At 50.9% G+C, this 21,382-nt stretch overlaps 1 protein-coding gene across 8 annotated transcripts in view; it reads right to left on the reverse strand.

The window, feature by feature from the left end:
• The window catches only part of EPS8 (EGFR pathway substrate 8, signaling adaptor), a 185,074-nt gene that overhangs the window by 153,668 nt on the left and 10,024 nt on the right, over positions 1 to 21,382 (reverse strand). Inside the window, exon 1 of one of the 8 annotated variants that reach the window (XM_073564613.1) lies at positions 9,039 to 9,120. The exons of the other annotated variants lie outside the window; for them this stretch is intronic. The gene's annotated coding sequence lies outside the window, so the exon portion shown is untranslated. Of the gene's footprint in view, positions 1 to 9,038; positions 9,121 to 21,382 lie in introns of those variants that run through there. 8 annotated transcript variants of the gene reach the window in all.

The following is a 21,382-nucleotide window of genomic DNA, read 5'->3' on the forward strand; positions in this document are numbered from 1 at the left end:
ATTCCTGATGACAGCGGCACAGGATGAGGCCGGTCTCGTGCTCCCCCCATATTCCTGATGACAGCGGCACAGGATGAGGCCGGTCTCGTGCTCCCCCATATTCCTGATGACAGCAGCACAGGATGAGGCCGGTCTCGTGCTCCCCCATATTCCTGATGACAGCAGCACAGGATGAGGCCGGTCTCGTGCTCCCCCCATATTCCTGATGACAGCGGCACAGGATGAGGCCGGTCTCGTGCTCCCCCCATATTCCTGATGACAGCGGCACAGGATGAGGCCGGTCTCGTGCTCCCCCATATTCCTGATGACAGCAGCACAGGATGAGGCCGGTCTCGTGCTCCCCCCATATTCCTGATGACAGCGGCACAGGATGAGGCCGGTCTCGTGCTCCCCCCATATTCCTGATGACAGCGGCACAGGATGAGGCCGGTCTCGTGCTCCCCCCATATTCCTGATGACAGCGGCACAGGATGAGGCCGGTCTCGTGCTCCCCCCATATTCCTGATGACAGGGGCACAGGATGAGGCCGGTCTCGTGCTCCCCCATATTCCTGATGACAGGGGCACAGGATGAGGCCGGTCTCGTGCTCCCCCATATTCCTGATGACAGGGGCACAGGATGAGGCCGGTCTCGTGCTCCCCCGTCACGGTCTTATCTGAGACACACACGGGTCGTAACAGTAGAACAAAGCAGAGAGTATAACACAACAGCGCCCACGTCAATCACATACACAGATAGTGAGAATAGTACAGGGACATCCGCATCGCCCACTCAATGAGGAGTCATCCCCACCTCTCTAGAGCCAAGACGGCCAGATAACAGACACCCAAGATAAAAGGTAGCGGCCTCCACCACACGTCCCAAAATGCTACAGTGCTCTCCACCTGCCGGGTTCACGCTCAAGTCATGAACTGTGCGTCACTATCATCACAATCAGGGAGCGGGAAGACTGGAGAGAGGGGAGCAACATCAAAGGGGGACAGCAGGATCAAAGAGGGGCAGCAGCAGGATCAAAGAGGGGCAGCAGGACAGGACTGCAGAAAGGGGAGCAACATCAAAGGGGGACAGCAGAATCAAAGAGGGACATCAGGATCAGGGGCAGCAGCAGGATCAAAGAGGGGCAGCAGCAGGATCAAAGAGGGGCAGGACTGCAGAGAGGGGAGCAACATGAAAGGGCAGAATCTAGGATCAGGGGGACAGGACAGCAGAGAGGGGAGCAACAAAGGGGGACGACAAGATCAAAGGGCAGAAGCTGGATTCGAGGAGAGCAGGATCGAGGAGCAAAATCAGGGGTAGCAGGATGGGAGGGCAGAGCAGGATCAGGGGTAGCAGGGTTGGAGGGCAGAGCACGTCAGAGGTAGCAGGATTGAAGGGCATAGCAGGATCGGGGGTAGCAGGATCGGGGGTAGCAGGATTGGAGGGCAGAGCAGGATCGGGGGTAGCAGGGTTGGAGGGCAGAGCAGGATCGGGGGTAGCAGGTCAGAGGTAGCAGAATTGGAGGGCATAGCAGAATCGGGGTAGCAGGACTGGAGGGAATAGCAGGATCGGGGTAGCAGGACTGGAGGGAATAGCAGGATCGGGGGTAGGAGGGTTGGAGGGCGTAGCAGGAACGGGGGAAGCAGGATTGGAGGGCAGAGCAGGATCGGGGAAAGCAGGATTGGAGGGCATAACAGGATCGGGGGTAGCAGGATTGGAGGGCATAGCAGGATCGGGGGTAGCAGGGTTGGAGGGCATAGCAGGATCGGGGGTAGCAGGATTGGAGGGCATAGCAGGATCGGGGGTAGCAGGGTTGGAGGGCATAACAGGAACGGGGGAAGCAGAATTGGAGGGCATACCAGGATCGGGGGTAGCAGGGTTGGAGGGCATAGCAGGATCAGGGGTAGCAGGGTTGGAGGGCATAGCAGGATCAGGGGAAGCAGGATTGGAGGGCAGAGCAGGATCGGGGTAGCAGGGTTTGGGGGCAGAGCAGGATCGGGGTAGCAGGGTTTGGGGGCAGAGCAGGATCGGGGTAGCAGGGTTGGGGGGCAGAGCAGGATCGGGGTAGCAGGGTTGGGGGGCAGAGCAGGATCGGGGTAGCAGGGTTGGAGGGCAGAGCAGGATCATGGAGCAGGATCGGGGGCAGCAGGGTTGGAGGGCAGTGCGGGATCGAAAGGCAGGAGCTAGACAAAGAGGAGCAGTAGGATGAAGGAGCAGGATTGTAGGGCAGAGCAGGATCGGGGGTAGCAGGATTGGAGGGCATAGCAGGTCAGAGGTAGCAGAATTGGAGGGCATAGCAGGATCGGGGGTAGCAGGGTTGGAGGGGATAGCAGGATCGGGGTAGCAGGGTTGGAGGGCATAGCAGGATCAGTGGTAGCAGGATTGGAGGGCAGAGCAGGTCAGGGGGTAGCAGGATTGGAGGGCAGAGCAGGTCAGAGGTAGCAGAATTGTAGGGCAGAGCAGGATCGGGGTAGCAGAATTGGAGGGCATAGCAGGATCGGGGGTAGCAGGATTGGAGGGCATAGCAGGATCGGGGGTAGCAGGATTGGAGGGCATAGCAGGATCGGGGGTAGCAGAATTGGAGGGCATAGCAGGATCGGGGGTAGCAGAATTGGAGGGCATAGCAGGATCGGGGGTAGCAGAATTGGAGGGCATAGCAGGATCGGGGGTAGCAGGATTGGAGGGCAGAGCAGGATCGGGAGTAGCAGAATTGGAGGGCAGAGCAGGATCGGGGGTAGCAGAATTGGAGGGCAGAGCAGGATCAGGGGAAGCAGGGTTGGAGGGCAGAGCAGGATAGGGAGTAGAAGGATTGGAGGGCAGAGCAGGATCGGGAGTAGCAGGATTGGAGGGCAGAGCAGGATCGGGGGTAGCAGGATTGGAGGGCATAGCAGGATCGGGGGTAGCAGGGTTGGAGGGCTACACTGTCACAGACTGTATTAGGCTGGTTTCACATTTGCGCTTTTGTGCGCAGCGCATCATGCGCACTGCGCACCTATATTTAACATGACGTGCGCATGGTCTTGCGCATACTTGCGCTTTCGTGCGCATGCTTTTTTTGTCTTTCGCGCCAGGCGCGTCAGACGCAACATGTTGCATTTTTGGTTCCGCCCTGTCTCGTCAAAAAAACGCATGTGCACGCTTGCGCACGGAATGCGCAAAAACACCACATTGGAGCCTATGGGAACGCATACGTGCGCATGGTCTTGCGCACGCTTGCGTTTTTATGCGCATGCGTTTTTAAGATAAACACGACTGAAATGTGGTCTAGACAGTAAAAAAAAAATTAAACCAAGGTGATAAAATGGTGTGGGCACTGGGATTCCACAATACTTTAAGGATTGCTCACGAGTGGACACAGCACAAGCTGCACCAATGTAACTATGAAAAACCTAATGTCTGGCTGAAATTTCAATACATTTCTATGTACTTATGTCTCTTTTTTTTATTGCAGCATGTCTTCATCTGGTGAAGAATATGTCCCCGGGACAGGGCAAGAGGCAGAAGAAGTGAGTACCATGCTTCCGTATGGATTGGAAAAAATAAACACATGGTTAATTTTTTTTGTTTAATTTTCAGACCTCATCCTCCACCACGCCACCACCACCGGAGGAACGGCAGGAGCAGCAAGGCCAAGTGCGGGCGGGAAGTCGTGATGTAAGTACAGACGGACTGTTTTTTTTTTTTTTTACTTAATTTCTATGCTGGTTTATTTTCTTTTTTTTGAACTGCATTGAAAATTCTTTAAGGTGTTTATTTTTTTTATGTTTTTGGTAAATTTTTATTAGTATTTTTTGGTAATTTTCCTTGTTTTTTTGCTGCTTTTTTGGTTACAGATTTTTTTTTAAACTTAATTTCTAGGCTGGTTTATTTTCTTTTTTTTTTGGTATTTTTTTAAAGTATTTTTTTTAAATTTTCATGGTTGTTTTTTTCGATGTTTGTTGCTTTTTTTGCATTTATTTTCATTTAAAACAAAAAATTTTTTCATGGCTTGTGTATCAATATCTAAAGCTCAAAGTATGTGTGTGTGTGTTTGTTTGGGTATATGGGCACGGGACTATGGGATGGAGGATATGTATGATGGGTATATGGGCACGGGACTATGGGATGGCGAACATGTATGATGGGTATATGGGCACTGGACTATGGGATGGAGGATATGTATGATGGGTATATGGGCACTGGACTATGGGATAGAGGATATGTATGATGGGTATATGGGCACTGGACTATGGGATGGAGGATATGTATGACGGGTATATGGGCACGGGACTATGGGATGGAGGATATGTATGATGGGTATATGGGCACGGGACTATGGGATGGAGGATATGTATGATGGGTATATGGGCACGGGACTATGGGATGGAGGATATGTATGATGGGTATATGGGCACTGGACTATGGGATGGAGGATATGTATGATGGGTATATGGGCACGGGACTATGGGATGGAGGATATGTATGATGGGTATATGGGCACGGGACTATGGGATGGCGAATATGTATGATGGGTATATGGGCACTGGACTATGGGATGGCGGATATGTATGATGGTATATGGGCACGGGACTATGGGATGGAGGATATGTATGATGGGTATATGGGCACGGGACTATGGGATGGAGGATATGTATGATGGGTATATGGGCACGGGACTATGGGATGGAGGATATGTATGATGGTATATGGGCACGGGACTATGGGATGGAGGATATGTATGATGGGTATATGGGCACAGGACTATGGGATGGAGGATATGTATGATGGGTATATGGGCACGGGACTATGGGATGGAGGATATGTATGACGGGTATATGGGCACGGGACTATGGGATGGAGGATATGTATGACGGGTATATGGGCACGGGACTATGGGATGGAGGGTAGGTATGATGGTATATGGGCACGGGACTATGGGATGGAGGATATGTATGATGGGTATATGGGCACGGGACTATGGGATGGAGGATATGTATGATGGGTATATGGGCACGGGACTATGGGATGGAGGATATGTATGACGGGTATATGGGCACGGGACTATGGGATGGAGGATATGTATGATGGGTATATGGGCACGGGACTATGGGATGGAGGATATGTATGACGGGTATATGGGCACGGGACTATGGGATGGAGGATATGTATGACGGGTATATGGGCACGGGACTATGGGATGGAGGATATGTATGATGGGTATATGGGCACGGGACTATGGGATGGAGGATATGTATGATGGGTATATGGGCACGGGACTATGGGATGGAGGGTATGTATGATGGTATATGGGCACGGGACTATGGGATGGAGGATATGTATGACGGGTATATGGGCACGGGACTATGGGATGGAGGATATGTATGATGGGTATATGGGCACGGGACTATGGGATGGAGGATATGTATGATGGGTATATGGGCACGGGACTATGGGATGGAGGATATGTATGATGGTATATGGGCACGGGACTATGGGATGGAGGATATGTATGACGGGTATATGGGCACGGGACTATGGGATGGAGGATATGTATGACGGGTATATGGGCACGGGACTATGGGATGGAGAATATGTATGACGGGTATATGGACACGGGACTATGGGATGGAGAATATGTATGATGGGTATATGGGCACGGGACTATGGGATGGAGGATATATATGATGGGTATATGGGCACGGGACTATGGGATGGAGGATATATATGATGGGTATATGGGCACGGGACTATGGGATGGAGGATATATATGATGGGTATATGGGCATGGGACTATGGGATGGAGGATATATATGATGGGTATATGGGCATGGGACTATGGGATGGAGGATATGTATGATGGTATATATATATATTTTTTTTTTTTTTATTTTTTTTTTATGGTGGTTTCCCTTTCTTTACTTTAACCTGGGCAGGTGAGTAGTGGAGTGTATTAAGACACAGTACACTGGGTACAGGTATAAAAAAACATGTATTTTATTTTTAACAAACAACAAAACTATTAAACCATTTGATGCTGCCATGCTACACGACCCACATCGGATAAAAAAGTCCGCAAATTGGTCCCTCATTTGGGCAACTTCGACTGAGGACCGAAGAGGGTGCTGAGTAAAATCTGGCAAAGGGTTGGCAGCAGGCTCATCCATGTCAAAGTTCGGCCGCTCCTTTGCCATAACAAAATTGTGCAGAACCACGCATGCCTTCACCACCTCGTCCACTGTTTCCATTTTGAGATTGATGGCGGTGCTGAGAATTCGCCATCTGGACACTAGAATGCCAAAGGCGCACTCTACAGTCCTGCGTGCCCTCGTAAGCCTGTAGTTGATTACTTTCTTGGAGTGGTCCAAGTCACGGCTGGAGTACGGCTTCAGCAGGTTTGGGCACATCTGAAATGCCTCATCCCCAACCACTACAAATGGCAGTGGTGGAGTTTGGGTTTGGGGAAGAGGCCGTGCCAGTGGAAAATTGAAATGGTTGCCGTACAACCTCCGGCCCATATCCGAGTTCTTAAAAGTCTGTGAATCGTTGCCCCGTCCGAATGCCCCTATGTCCACCGCCACAAACCGGCAGTCTGCATCCGCAATGGCCATTAGGACTGTGGAAAAGTACTTCTTGTAGTTGTAGTACTCGGAGCCACTTCTTGCGGGTTTTGTGATGCGGATGTGCTTCCCGTCCACCGCTCCTAGGCAGTTCGGGAAATTGCAGACTGCCCAGAATTTCTCCGATATTTGAAGCCACTTTTCGGCAGTGGGCAAGGACAGAAACTCCGGACAAAGAACATCCCGCAGAGCCCTGCAGGTGTCGGCAACAATCCCGGATAAAGTAGAGATTCCCAGCCGGTACTGGAAATGCAGGGATGACAGACTCTCTCCAGTTGCCAGGAACCTGCCAAACATAAAGAGAAAAAAATAATTATATTTCTGTCTTGGGTATTACTAAAAACACTGAAAATAAAAAAGTACATGGCCTAACTATTTTGCATGTTTTTTAATACAACATAGCAAAAAAACATTTTATAAAGGCTTGGGATTAGTACATGACAGAAGAAAAACCATTATGCCAAAAAGCAATTTCCCAAAAATAATGTTAAAATTCAATAGCCAAAAAAAAAACCTAATTTTTTTGACCAAAAAAAAAAAAAAATGGAAAAAGCCAAAAACATTATGCAAACATAACAACATACATACCGTAAGGTGACAAGGAGCCTTTCTTCGGGAGGAATGGCACGCCGGAGCTGAGTGTCCCGTCTCCGGATGTTTCCTTCAACCATACCCAGCAAGTCAAGGAAGCTTTCCTGGGACATCCGGGTATAGTCAGCAAATTCCTCCGGGTTTTCCTGTAGCTCGCTGTACAGCGTGTGATACGCTCCACGGCTTGGCCGGAGTTCGATGATTGGATGCCTCCAAAACCGACGCCGCTGCCGTCTCTGCTGTCTCTCCCTCTCCCTTTCTTGCTGGCAACAAAAGGCATACGCCTGAGACAGCGCGATGTCAAGATCCAGCTTGAAGCGGAAATTATCCAGACGCAGGTCCATCCTGACACCGGAAACAGCAGCAAAATCTGATGAATTCAGCAGTACAGGGTCTATAAAACATTCCAATGACACACGCCCACTGGTGACCCATTGGTGGTCAAGGATTTTTCTATTGTGAAATGTCACACCTAAAAACACATGCGCATAAAAAACGCAACCGCATGCAAAAACGCATGTAAAACGCAAGTAACGCTGCGCTATTTTGACGCATCAGCGTGCGCATGACGAAAAAAACTGCGCGTTTGTTTTGCGTTTCTTTGCGTTTTTTATGCGCACGATGCGCTGCGCAAAAAAACGCTAATGTGAAACTAGCCTTAGTAGGCTGTGCTCGTGCCGCCATTCTGGCGAGCAGTGCGAGGAGGCCCTCTGTCCCCGTGGCTCACAGCTGGGACCCGTGCCTCTCTTTTGGCGAGCAGTGTGAGGAGGCCTCCGTCCCCGTGGCTCACAGCTGGGACCCGTGCCTCTCTTTTGGCAAGCAGTGTGAGGAGGCCTGCGTCCCTGTGACTCACAGCTGGGACCCGTGCCTCTCTTTTGGCGAGCAGTGTGAGGAGGCCTCCGTCCCCGTGGCTCACAGCTGGGACCCGTGCCTCTCTTTTGGCAAGCAGTGTGAGGAGGCCTGCGTCCCTGTGACTCACAGCTGGGACCCGTGCCTCTCTTTTGGCGAGCAGTGTGAGGAGGCCTCCGTCCCCGTGGCTCACAGCTGGGACCCGTGCCTCTCTTTTGGCGAGCAGTGTGAGGAGGCCTCCGTCCCTGTGACTCACAGCTGGGACCCGTGCCTCTCTTTTGGCGAGCAGTGTGAGGAGGCCTCCGTCCCTGTGACTCACAGCTGGGACCCGTGCCTCTCTTTTGGCGAGCAGTGTGAGGAGGCCTCCATCCCTGTGACTCACAGCTGGGACCCGTGCCCTTTGTACTCCCCGGGAAGGCTTGGTTTCCTGGATTACTCTGGGTGTCCCAGAGAGGCAGCGAGGTGCGTCATGAGAAGACATACATGAAATGCCTTTCTGGGGCGGCTTCAGGTTTCTCGCCTTTACGGCAGCTTTTGTGATGGCGACTGTACACACTTTGTAGAGCCTTCGCTTCTCGCTCCGTGTCACTGCTTCAGGTATTTTCCATACGTTTGTCAAACAGTTGTATAAAAATTAACGTTAAGACAAAAAAGGAACGAAAATGAAGGCGAGTCCTTCGTGTCATTCCTCCAATGGGGTGGATGCAGCACAGCAGTGTGAGCGGGGTGGTACGCCGCCATGTCGTGCACAAGCACTTCTCACCTTATAGTAACATGACAGACATGGACGTAGTGGTGCTCCCGTCTGTGGGGCCACGCTGCTCTTCTCACTGATCTACCCATGGCCCCCATCCCCGAGCCGTGTACCCTGTATACAGACACCCAGTCTGCCCCATCCAGGACCGCCAGTACAGGACCACCAGTCGTGGCATGTAGGGGGCACATACTTCAGGCGGATCATATAAGCGCCCCAGATCTCAAAGTAGGAACTAAGAAGTTTATAGAAAAAGTCAGAAAGCTCCTCACCATCAGCTCCGGAGCGACCCGGGGTGGACACCACCCTCGCCTGCCATGCAGACAGAGACAGTGTCACAACGGGAAAAGGTGGAACAGTAACCAGGAATTTATGACCCATTCTGCATAAGAGCCAGGACCCCACCCGCCAATAGAGTGCACGTCACCCACTGCCAGAGCATGCACACAGAGGAGCTGCCTGCAGGGGGCGCAGCTGTAACCGTGCATCAGATGACGGCTGCCCAGTAGCTCCACAGTGAGCCCTGGGTGCTGCAATTTTCACATTCTGCGGCTCCACAGTGGCCGGGACGTGTGGAGAGGAATCTGCTGATCCTGCAGCTCCACAGTGGCCGGGAAGTGTGGAGAGGAACCTGCCGATCCTGCAGCTCCACAGTGGCCGGGACGTGTGGAGAGGAACCTGCCGATCCTGCAGCTCCACAGTGGCCGGGACGTGTGGAGAGGAACCTGCCGATCCTGCAGCTCCACAGTGGCCGGGACATGTGGAGAGGAACCTGCCGATCCTGCAGCTCCACAGTGGCCGGGACGTGTGGAGAGGAACCTGCCGATCCTGCAGCTCCACAGTGGCCGGGACGTGTGGAGAGGAACCTGCCGATCCTGCAGCTCCACAGTGGCCGGGACGTGTGGAGAGGAACCTGCTGATTCTATGGCTCCACAGTGGCCGGGACGTGTGGAGAGGAACCTGCTGATTCTATGGCTCCACAGTGGCCGGGACGTGTGGAGAGGAATCTGCTGATCCTGCAGCTCCACAGTGGCCGGGACGTGTGGAGAGGAATCTGCTGATCCTGCAGCTCCACAGTGGCCGGGAAGTGTGGAGAGGAACCTGCCGATCCTGCAGCTCCACAGTGGCCGGGAAGTGTGGAGAGGAACCTGCCGATCCTGCAGCTCCACAGTGGCCGGGACGTGTGGAGAGGAACCTGCTGATTCTATGGCTCCACAGTGGCCGGGACGTGTGGAGAGGAACCTGCTGATTCTATGGCTCCACAGTGGCCGGGACGTGTGGAGAGGAACCTGCTGATTCTATGGCTCCACAGTGGCCGGGACGTGTGGAGAGGAACCTGCCGATCCTGCAGCTCCACAGTGGCCGGGACGTGTGGAGAGGAACCTGCCGATCCTATGGCTCCACAGTGGCCGGGACGTGTGGAGAGGAACCTGCCGATCCTGCAGCTCCACAGTGGCCGGGAAGTGTGGAGAGGAACCTGCTGATTCTATGGCTCCACAGTGGCCGGGACGTGTGGAGAGGAACCTGCCGATCCTGCAGCTCCACAGTGGCCGGGACGTGTGGAGAGGAACCTGCCGATCCCATGGCTTCACAGTGGCCGGGACGTGTGGAGAGGAACCTGCTGATTCTGCGGCTCCACAGTGGCCGGGACGTGTGGAGAGGAACCTGCTGATTCTGCGGCTCCACAGTGGCCAGGACGTGTGGAGAGGAACCTGCTGAAGGAGGGGACCAGAGGCTTTGTCTGGAGGAGAAGGGCAGCTGGGCACCATGGGTGACAGTCTCGACCCTCACACACAGAGCTGACTAAAGTGGTCACTTTTCGAGGAGCCATAAAATACAGACTGATGGCAGCAGCCAACAGAGCTGACCTACAAGACAACAATTGTCTGGTAATAATAATAATAATAAATAATAATAATAAATTGTATTTCTATAGCGCCGACATATTCCGCAGCACTTTACATTTCAGAGGGGATTTGTACAGACAATAGACATTACAGCATAACAATAATCACATAGATCACAACAGATACCAAGAGGAGTGAGGGCCCTGCTCGCAAGCTTACAGTCTATGAGGAAGGAGGAGACACGAAAGGTGGGTGGTAACAGTTGCCCTGATTGTATGGACCAGCCATAATGTTAAGTGTGTAACAGTACAGACACAGAGGGCTAATGGAGGCATAAAGCATGTGGGAACATGATGCGGGGAACCTGGTTATGGTAAAACTTTTGGCTGTGCCACACAGGGATAGATTAGGTTAATGTGTTGGGGTGGTAGGCCAGTCTGAATAAATGCGTTTTCAGGGCACGCTTAAAATTGTAGGGATTGGGGACTAATCGTATTGACCTGGGAAGTGCATTCCAAAGAATTGGCGCAGCACGTGTAAAGTCTTGGAGACGGGAGTGGGAGGTTCCGATTATTGAGGATGCTAACCTCAGGTCATCAGCAGAACGGAGGCCGCGGGTAGGGTGGTATACTGAAACAAGGGAGGAGATGTAGGGTGGTGCTGAGCCATGGAGGGCTTTGTGGGTGAGGGTAATAAGTTTGTACTGGATTCTGGAGTGGATGGGTAGCCAGTGTAATGACTGGCACAAGGTAGAGGCATCGGTGTAACGATTGGTGAGGAATATGATCCTGGCTGCAGCATTCAGGACAGATTGGAGGGGGGAGAGTTTGGTAAGAGGGAGACCGATAAGAAGAGAGTTACAATAGTCCAGACGAGAATGAATACGAGAAACAGTAAGAGTTTTTGCGGAATTAAAGAGTAAGAAAAAGGTCGAATTCTAGAAATGCTTTTGAGGTGCAGATGACAAGAGCGAGCCAGTGATCGAATGTGGAGGACAAAGGAAAGCTCGGAGTCAAGTATGACCCCGAGACAGCGGGCCTGTTGCTGCGGAGTAATAGTGGAACCACACACAGAAATGGCAATGTCGGGAATAGGTACATTAGTAGCGGGAGGAAACACAAGGAGTTCAGTCTTTGACAGGTTCAGTTTCAGATACAGTGAGGACATGATGTTAGACACAGCGTTTAGACAATCGCCGGTGTTTTCTACAAAGGCTGGCGTGATGTCAGGAGAAGAAGCGTATAATTGGGTGTCATCAGCATAGAGATGGTACTGGAAACCAAATCTACTGATTGTTTGACCAATAGGGGCAGTGTACAAGGAGAAGAGGAGGGGGCCTAGAACCGATCCTTGAGGAACCCAACATTAAGGGGAAGATGAGAGGAGGAGGAACCGGCAAAAGATACAGTAAAGGAGCGGTCAGAGAGATAGGAGGAGAACCAGGAGAGAACGGTGTCCTTGAGGCCAATGGAGCGGAGCATAGTGAGGAGGAGCTGATGATCCACAGTGTCGAATGCTGCAGAGAGATCCAAGAGAATTAGCATGGAGTAGTGACCATTAGATTTAGCTGTTAGTAGATCATTAGAGACTTTAGTGAGGGCAGTTTCAGTAGAGTGTCAAGAGCGGAAACCGGATTGGAGAGGGTCGAGAAGAGAGTTTTCTGAGAGACAGCGGATAAGACGGGAGTGGACCAGGCGTTCCAGGAGTTTAGAGATGAAGGGAAGATTAGAGACAGGTCTATAGTTAGCGGCACAGTTTTGGTCGAGGGATGGTTTTTTAAGTAGTGGATGTATGATGGCATGCTTAAATGAGGAGGGAAAGATACCAGAAGAGAGAGAGGTTAAATATTTTAGTTAGGTGAGGGATAACAGCAGGGGAAAGGGACTGGAGGAGATGTGACGGAAATGGGTCACTGGTGCAAGTGGTTGGGCGAGAAGATGCAATGAGCCTGCTTACTACTTCTTCTGTGACTGGTTCAAAATCAGAGAGTGAGCTAGATGAGGAGCCCCATACACATCTATCACCTGTGTCCTTATAGGAGGGGAACCCCATACACATCTATCACCCGTGTCCTTATAGGAGGGGAACCCCATACACATCTATCACCTGTGTCCTTATAGGAGGGGAACCCCATACACATCTATCACCTGTGTCCTTATAGGAGGGGAACCCCATACACATCTATCACCTGTGTCCTTATAGGAGGGGAACCCCATACACATCTATCACCTGTGTCCTTATAGGAGGGGAACCCCATACACATCTATCACCTGTGTCCTTATAGGAGGGGAACCCCATACACATCACCTGTGTCCTTATAGGAGGGGAACCCCATACACATCTATCACCTGTGTCCTTATAGGAGGGGAACCCCATACACATCACCTGTGTCCTTATAGGAGGGGAACCCCATACACATCTATCACCTGTGTCCTTATAGGAGGGGAACCCCATACACATCTATCACCTGTGTCCTTATAGGAGGGGAACCCCATACACATCTATCACCTGTGTCCTTATAGGAGGGGAACCCCATACACATCACCTGTGTCCTTATAGGAGGAGCCCCATATACATCTATCACCTGTGTCCTTATAGGAGGAGCCCCATATACATCTATCACCTGTGTCCTTATAGGAGGGGAACCCCATACACATCTATCACCTGTGTCCTTATAGGAGGAGAAGCCCATACACATCTATCACCTGTGTCCTTATAGGAGGAGAAGCCCATACACATCACCTGTGTCCTTATAGGAGGAGAAGCCCCATACACATCTATCACCTGTGTCCTTATAGGAGGAGCCCCATACACATCTATCACCTGTGTCCTTATAGGAGGAGCCCCATACACATCTATCACCTGTGTCCTTATAGGAGGAGCCCTATATACATCTATCACCTGTGTCCTTATAGGAGGAGCCCTATATACATCTATCACCTGTGTCCTTATAGGAGGAGCCCTATATACATCTATCACCTGTGTCCTTATAGGAGGAGAAGCCCATACACATCACCTGTGTCCTTATAGGAGGAGAAGCCCCATACACATCTATCACCTGTGTCCTTATAGGAGGAGCCCCATACACATCTATCACCTGTGTCCTTATAGGAGGAGAAGCCCATACACATCACCTGTGTCCTTATAGGAGGAGAAGCCCCATACACATCTATCACCTGTGTCCTTATAGGAGGAGCCCCATACACATCTATCACCTGTGTCCTTATAGGAGGAGCCCCATACACATCTATCACCTGTGTCCTTATAGGAGGAGCCCTATATACATCTATCACCTGTGTCCTTATAGGAGGAGCCCTATATACATCTATCACCTGTGTCCTTATAGGAGGAGCCCTATATACATCTATCACCTGTGTCCTTATAGGAGGAGCCCTATATACATCTATCACCTGTGTCCTTATAGGAGGAGCCCCATATACATCTATCACCTGTGTCCTTATAGGAGGAGAAGCCCCATACACATCTATCACCTGTGTCCTTATAGGAGGAGCCCCATACACATCTATCACCTGTGTCCTTATAGGAGGAGCCCCATACACATCACCTGTGTCCTTATAGGAGGAGCCCCATACACATCTATCACCTGTGTCCTTATAGGAGGAGCCCCATATACATCTATCACCTGTGTCCTTATAGGAGGAGCCCTATATACATCTATCACCTGTGTCCTTATAGGAGGAGCCCTATATACATCTATCACCTGTGTCCTTATAGGAGGAGCCCCATATACATCTATCACCTGTGTCCTTATAGGAGGAGCCCCATATACATCTATCACCTGTGTCCTTATAGGAGGAGAAGCCCCATACACATCTATCACCTGTGTCCTTATAGGAGGAGCCCCATACACATCTATCACCTGTGTCCTTATAGGAGGAGCCCCATACACATCTATCACCTGTGTCCTTATAGGAGGAGCCCTATATACATCTATCACCTGTGTCCTTATAGGAGGAGCCCCATACACATCTATCACCTGTGTCCTTATAGGAGGAGCCCTATATACATCTATCACCTGTGTCCTTATAGGAGGAGCCCTATATACATCTATCACCTGTGTCCTTATAGGAGGAGCCCTATATACATCTATCACCTGTGTCCTTATAGGAGGAGCCCTATATACATCTATCACCTGTGTCCTTATAGGAGGAGCCCTATATACATCTATCACCTGTGTCCTTATAGGAGGAGCCCCATATACATCTATCACCTGTGTCCTTATAGGAGGAGCCCTATATACATCTATCACCTGTGTCCTTATAGGAGGAGCCCCATATACATCTATCACCTGTGTCCTTATAGGAGGAGAAGCCCCATACACATCTATCACCTGTGTCCTTATAGGAGGAGCCCCATACACATCTATCACCTGTGTCCTTATAGGAGGAGCCCCATACACATCACCTGTGTCCTTATAGGAGGAGCCCTATATACATCTATCACCTGTGTCCTTATAGGAGGAGCCCTATATACATCTATCACCTGTGTCCTTATAGGAGGAGCCCTATATACATCTATCACCTGTGTCCTTATAGGAGGAGCCCCATATACATCTATCACCTGTGTCCTTATAGGAGGAGCCCTATATACATCTATCACCTGTGTCCTTATAGGAGGAGCCCCATATACATCTATCACCTGTGTCCTTATAGGAGGAGCCCCATACACATCTATCACCTGTGTCCTTATAGGAGGAGCCCCATACACATCTATCACCTGTGTCCTTATAGGAGGAGCCCCATACACATCACCTGTGTCCTTATAGGAGGAGCCCTATATACATCTATCACCTGTGTCCTTATAGGAGGAGCCCCATATACATCTATCACCTGTGTCCTTATAGGAGGAGCCCTATATACATCTATCACCTGTGTCCTTATAGGAGGAGCCCCATATACATCTATCACCTGTGTCCTTATAGGAGGAGCCCTATATACATCTATCACCTGTGTCCTTATAGGAGGAGCCCCATATACATCTATCACCTGTGTCCTTATAGGAGGAGAAGCCCCATACACATCTATCACCTGTGTCCTTATAGGAGGAGCCCCATACACATCTATCACCTGTGTCCTTATAGGAGGAGCCCTATATACATCTATCACCTGTGTCCTTATAGGAGGAGCCCCATACACATCTATCACCTGTGTCCTTATAGGAGGAGCCCTATATACATCTATCACCTGTGTCCTTATAGGAGGAGCCCTATATACATCTATCACCTGTGTCCTTATAGGAGGAGCCCTATATACATCTATCACCTGTGTCCTTATAGGAGGAGCCCTATATACATCTATCACCTGTGTCCTTATAGGAGAAGCCCTATATACATCTATCACCTATAATAATAAATTGTAGTGAAAGACCGAAGAAATGGCCAAAAAAAACGGCCTTCACCTGATGTCACTGACCACGTGTGAAGTGGAAGGGCCAATGTGACGGCATCGGTATAACGGCGTCGATGTAACGACCGCGCAGTAACCCATCAGTCTCCCTCGTCCATATAAATGATCGTCGGTTCTCCAGGCATGGCCAAACACAGGACAGATCTGCACCAAATTCAGTCTAAAACTTTCCAAAAGCCTCCGATTTACCTCCATACAGATCGCAAAAAAAAAAACGGAAGAAAAATGTGACTCTCTGCAGGGGATCCATGGGGAGACGAGAAATCTGTTTTTCCCCCCGATACAGCGGCACCAGATCAGGAGACAGCGAAGCGTTAATCTCATAAACTGGTAAAGAAACCGAACTGTACCGTGTCATACAAAGGCCGCCCTCAACACGCGCCCATCAGCACGGGAGCAGGGACCAGAGGACACGTCAGAAAGCCGAGAGCAGGACGAGGCTGCCCCCGGGATCCACAGGGACACAAGTGAGCCCCCCACACAAGCGCGCATGTACACATTCACCCCACACATGTAAATGAGATCGCACACAGCACTAACACGTACATACACACAAACACACGTGGACAGACATAGCCCACACGCATGCATACAAGTGAGCAGCCCACACACGTGTGCGTACAGACGCTCTGCAACTACACACAGATGGGCACACGTGCAGCTCACACACACTATAGGAAAGTCAGGTAGGATGGGGTTAAATCCCATCACTACAGGTCCTAATTAGGTTCACTTGGATAGCCAGGAAAAACCAGGCCATGTGTTCACAGGTCAGTCAGGCGGGGGAGCGGAGCAGAGTGGATGTGTGTTGGAGCTGCAGACGGGCTGTGTGCACCAACTACAAGTATCAGCAGCTGCTATGGATGACAGCGGCTTTGTGTGACCAAGCTGGGGCTAGCTCAGACTGTGAGTGGCCTGGGTCTGTATTGTGTAGTTTGTGTCTGGACAAGGCCGAGGTTTATGGTTTTTGGCTCTGTGCATCCTGTGGAGAGAAACACTATTCCATGTGTGATATAAAAACCACGTGGTTTAGTGTTCCAAGTGACTACATGAGAGAGTACACCCCTACAACTGGTGGAGAATGCGGGCCCCATGTCCCAAAGAGCACAGGCGATTACAATTTAAACTCGGAGTGTCCTGAGTAAAGGCAGCTACAGCATTGCGAACACCGGCTGGGAGCATGGAGAAGCTTATTAAGCAACTGGTCCAGGTTAATATCCAGCAGCAGCAGCAAACCCAACAAGAAACCCAACAAACTCCTGGTCACGTAGTTGCATGAGCAGCAGAAGACTCTTGCAATAAACTGTCCCGGTCAGCCAGATCTCACAATCAGACAGTAAAAATGAAAGCAACTGTGTGAGGCGAACAGTGCAGGAGGCCTTGCAGAAAAATACTCTGAGGACTTTGAGGGTTTCCTGACTGTTTTTGAGAGGGTGGCAGACTGGGAGAAACTACTCCTGGAGCAATGGACAGAGGTCCTAGTTCCAAACCTTACTGGAGATCCGCAGAAAGCGCACTGTGACCTTGCCTTCAGGATGCCAAGGAGCCCAGCTAGCTGAAGTTTACAGCTGAGCAAATTTGTTCAGGTCCCCTGCTTATTCGGCAGGCTATAAGCTGCAGAGGAAACCCGGCTTCCTGGATCACTATGGCTGATCAGTGCCGCAGCTGCATGTGTCGCGACTGTGTGTCAGTCACAGCACAAGCATGGAGAGCCAGTGTCACGGCTCCTGCTCCTCTCTCTGCGCGCTCTTGCTTCTCGGCGCGTCCCCGCTCCCGGCGTCGGGTATGAGCACACAGCGCGCGGCCTCCTGGGTAATGTGACGCAATAAGCCCCGCCCCCAACATGGCAGCGCCCACCGCTACATATGCCCAGCGCCTGCTCAGGTAAGACGCCTGGTTATCTTATGCGGTGACGCTGTCTGGTGTTCACTGCGTTCTCAGGCCCCCTCCTGTCCTCTGTCCTTGCTGAGTTTAGTTCCTCAGGTTCTCTCCTGTCCTCTGCCTGCTTTATCTCTGTCCAGCCTCTCCTGTACTCTGCCCTCCCAGACTTCCTAGTGCTTTCCCTCCTCTGTCCTGCCTCCTGCTCACCCCCTATCCGTCTCTGTTATCAGCCTTCCTACGCCTTGTACATCATTGTGCCTCTTTGCCTTCACAGCCTCCAGTTCTGGACACCCCCGGCTCTCCGGTCCAGTATCCCACTTGGTCTCTGCGTTGCTGCTCCTCAGTTCATCGTTCTCTTCTGTGCCTTCCTACCCGCTTTTGCCTCAGTCGTCCCTTTGGTTCCGGCTGTTGCGGCTCTATCCCCTGGAGGCCTGTCCCTAACACTGCATAGGGGGTGGTCCTCGCCTGGGCACTCGCCCCCGGGGGCTCTGGAGCCATGACCCAGAGGGTCCACTTTCAGGTGCATCTCTATTTCTCCTGAACACGGTAACAGCCAGTGTGTTGGGCTCTCCATGCACGTGCTGTTACTACACTGCCACGACGCATGCAGCTGCGGCGCCGATCAGCTGGCGTACTCCATGTATCCGGGTTCCCTCTGCAGCTTATTTGGTCAGCGCTACAGCTTGGGACCTGAACAAATATGCTCCACTCCACTGAAGATGGAGATTACGGCACGCGTAAGCCCGGGATGTCCCGGACACGTCTGTGTGGTGGCTCTTGGAGCAGCAGTCCACTCCCCACATTACTGAATGGTCTTTTCTTAATCTTTTCCAGGCTGCGGTTATCCCGGTGGCGTGTGCACCTTTTTCTACCACACTTTCTCCTTCCACTCCACTCTCCATTAATCTGCTGGGATCCAGCACTGTGAACAGCCGGCTTCTTCAGCAATGACCTTTAGTGACCAATTCCCCCGCTATTCGCCGGCCTCTCCCCTCTGTCAATCCCTGCACTGGCTCCTCCAGAGACTCCAGGTCAAAACCCTAACCATGACATACAAAGCCATCCACAACCTGAGCCCTCCATACATCTGTGACCTCGTCTCCCGCTACTTACCTGCACGCAACCTCCGATCCTCACAAGATCTCCTCCTCTACTCCCCTCTTCCCACAATCGCATACAAGATTTCTCCCGCGCTTCCCCCCTACTCTGGAACGCTCTACCTCAACATATCAGACTCTCGCATACCGTGGGAACCTTCAAAAGGAACCTGACGTCCGACCTCTCCCGACAAGCCCAATGTCATGGTTAATATCCTGGTTTCTCAGGGTTAATTTTGCCGGCCTCTCTTTGGATCTGGGAGGGGTATTTATACTCACTCCAGACTAGGATTCCCTGTCAGCTATACTGTTATTGTGGCTGTGTGTCTGACCCCCTGGTGTGCATGTACAGTTGTTGCCAAAAGTATTGACACCCCTGCAATTCTGTCAGATAATACTCAGTTTCTTCCTGAGAATGATTGCAAACACAAATTCTTTGGTATTATCTTCATTTAATTTGTCTTAAATGAAAAAAAACACAAAAAGAATTGTCCTAAAGCCAAATTGGATATAATTCCACACCAAACATAACAAAGAGGGTGGACAAAAGTATTGGCACTGTTCGAAAAATCCTGTGATGCTTCTCTAATTTGTGTAATTAGTGTGACGACTCCTGGAGTGGACCCTCCGGGTCGTGGCACCAACCCTCCCAGGGCGAGCTGACCTAGTGAAGACCACCCCCTATACAGGGAGTGTCAGGGGCAAGCCCCAGGGGGTGGGGTACCACGACTGCTGGCACCAGGCGGCCGGCTCACAGGAGACACGAGTGAGTGAGTGAGTCTGCAGGAACGTGTAAAGCGTGGGCACGGGAACACGTGGTATAGAGACTTCGTTCGTCCGGGTGTGAGTGAAGCAGGATTTGTGCAAGGCGCACGTCAGAGCACTGAGTCAGGCAGCAGGTGTGCCAGGAGGTGTAACAGAGTACAGGATCAGAGTGTGTGCCAGGAGGCACAACTGAGTATAAGACAGAGTACGGAATCAGAGTGTGTGCCAGGAGGCACAACCAAGTACAAAGCAGAGGACCTGAATACAGCGCACAGCCAGGCAGGGACACGGCAGACCAAGCCAGGAAGCACAACAATAATCAGGCACCTCCCCTAGGGGGAGGTCGTCTGATATAGCACATGACTACTACTGGTTCCGGGTCAGGACCTAGCCAGAAAGCACATGACCACTACAGGTTCCGGGTCAGGTCCTCCATTACCATAGAGAGGACCGAGCCCTATACAGCACTGACAGGAGCGAGCAAGCGTGACATGTAGGAGGAGACCCGGGGACGAGAGCTGTGCGTGCGCACCCGACGGGACCCCCGGAGTGACCGCGGCTCTGGAAGAGATGACGTCGGGACCGAGGTCCCGCCCCCAGGTGAGCATGGTGTGACAATTAGCAGCACCTGTAACTTACCTGTGGCACCTAACAGGTGTTGGCAATAACTAAATCACACTTGCAGCCAGCTGACATGGAGTAAAGTTGACTCCACCTCTGTCCTGTGTCCTTGTGTGCACCACATTGAGCATGGAGAAAAGAAAGAAGACCAAAGAACTGTCTGAGGACTTGAGAAACCAAATTGTGAGGAAGCATGAGCAATCTCAAGGCTACAAGTCCATCTCCAAAGACCTGAATGTTCCTGTGTCTACCGTGCGCAGTGTCATCAAGAAGTGTAAAGCAGGGCTGTGGAGTCGGAGTCGTGGAGTCGGAGTCGGAGTCGGTGCTCATTTTGGTGGAGTCGGAGTCGGAGTTGGAGTCGGTATAAAATGGACCGACTCCGACTCCTAAAATATATAATAAATTGGGTGCAGTAATTCAATGCAGAATGTGCTGAATATTTTTTCATAGGAGTTTGGGAAAGTTATGAAATGTCCTATAAATGGCTGTTATATTCCTGATCTAAGGCTACATTCACACACAGCGTTTTTCCTGTGTTTTTTGAGGATACGTTTTTCAGCTGCAAAAGCTGATCATCTTTTTAAAAAACTGCATCACCTGAAAGGTTTTTGAGCTCATAGATAATGTTTTCAATAGCAAAAGCAGATTAGAAATCTTCTCTATCCATCCATTTATCGATATCTGTCTATCCATATCGTATCTGTACCAAAAAGAATGAAAACCGGGTAGTACACCAATATATATTCTGTTCTATCTAAATATCTTGATTATTGGATCATAAAAATGATTAAATGTCTGAGGTTCACATTGTACTACAATAAATTTTTCACTTAAACATAAGCAATATGTGTGGGAGTCGGAGTCGGAGTCGTGGAGTCGGTGTAAGGGAAATTGAGGAGTCGGAGTCACAGGTTTGGCTTACCGACTCCACAGCCCTGGTGTAAAGCCCATGGCACTGTGGCTAACCTCCCTAGATGTG

Source organism: Dendrobates tinctorius, unplaced genomic scaffold (genome assembly GCF_039654945.1).
Source record: "Dendrobates tinctorius isolate UK_male_01 unplaced genomic scaffold, ASM3965494v1 ptg000464l, whole genome shotgun sequence".
NCBI lineage: Eukaryota > Metazoa > Chordata > Amphibia > Anura > Dendrobatidae > Dendrobates > Dendrobates tinctorius.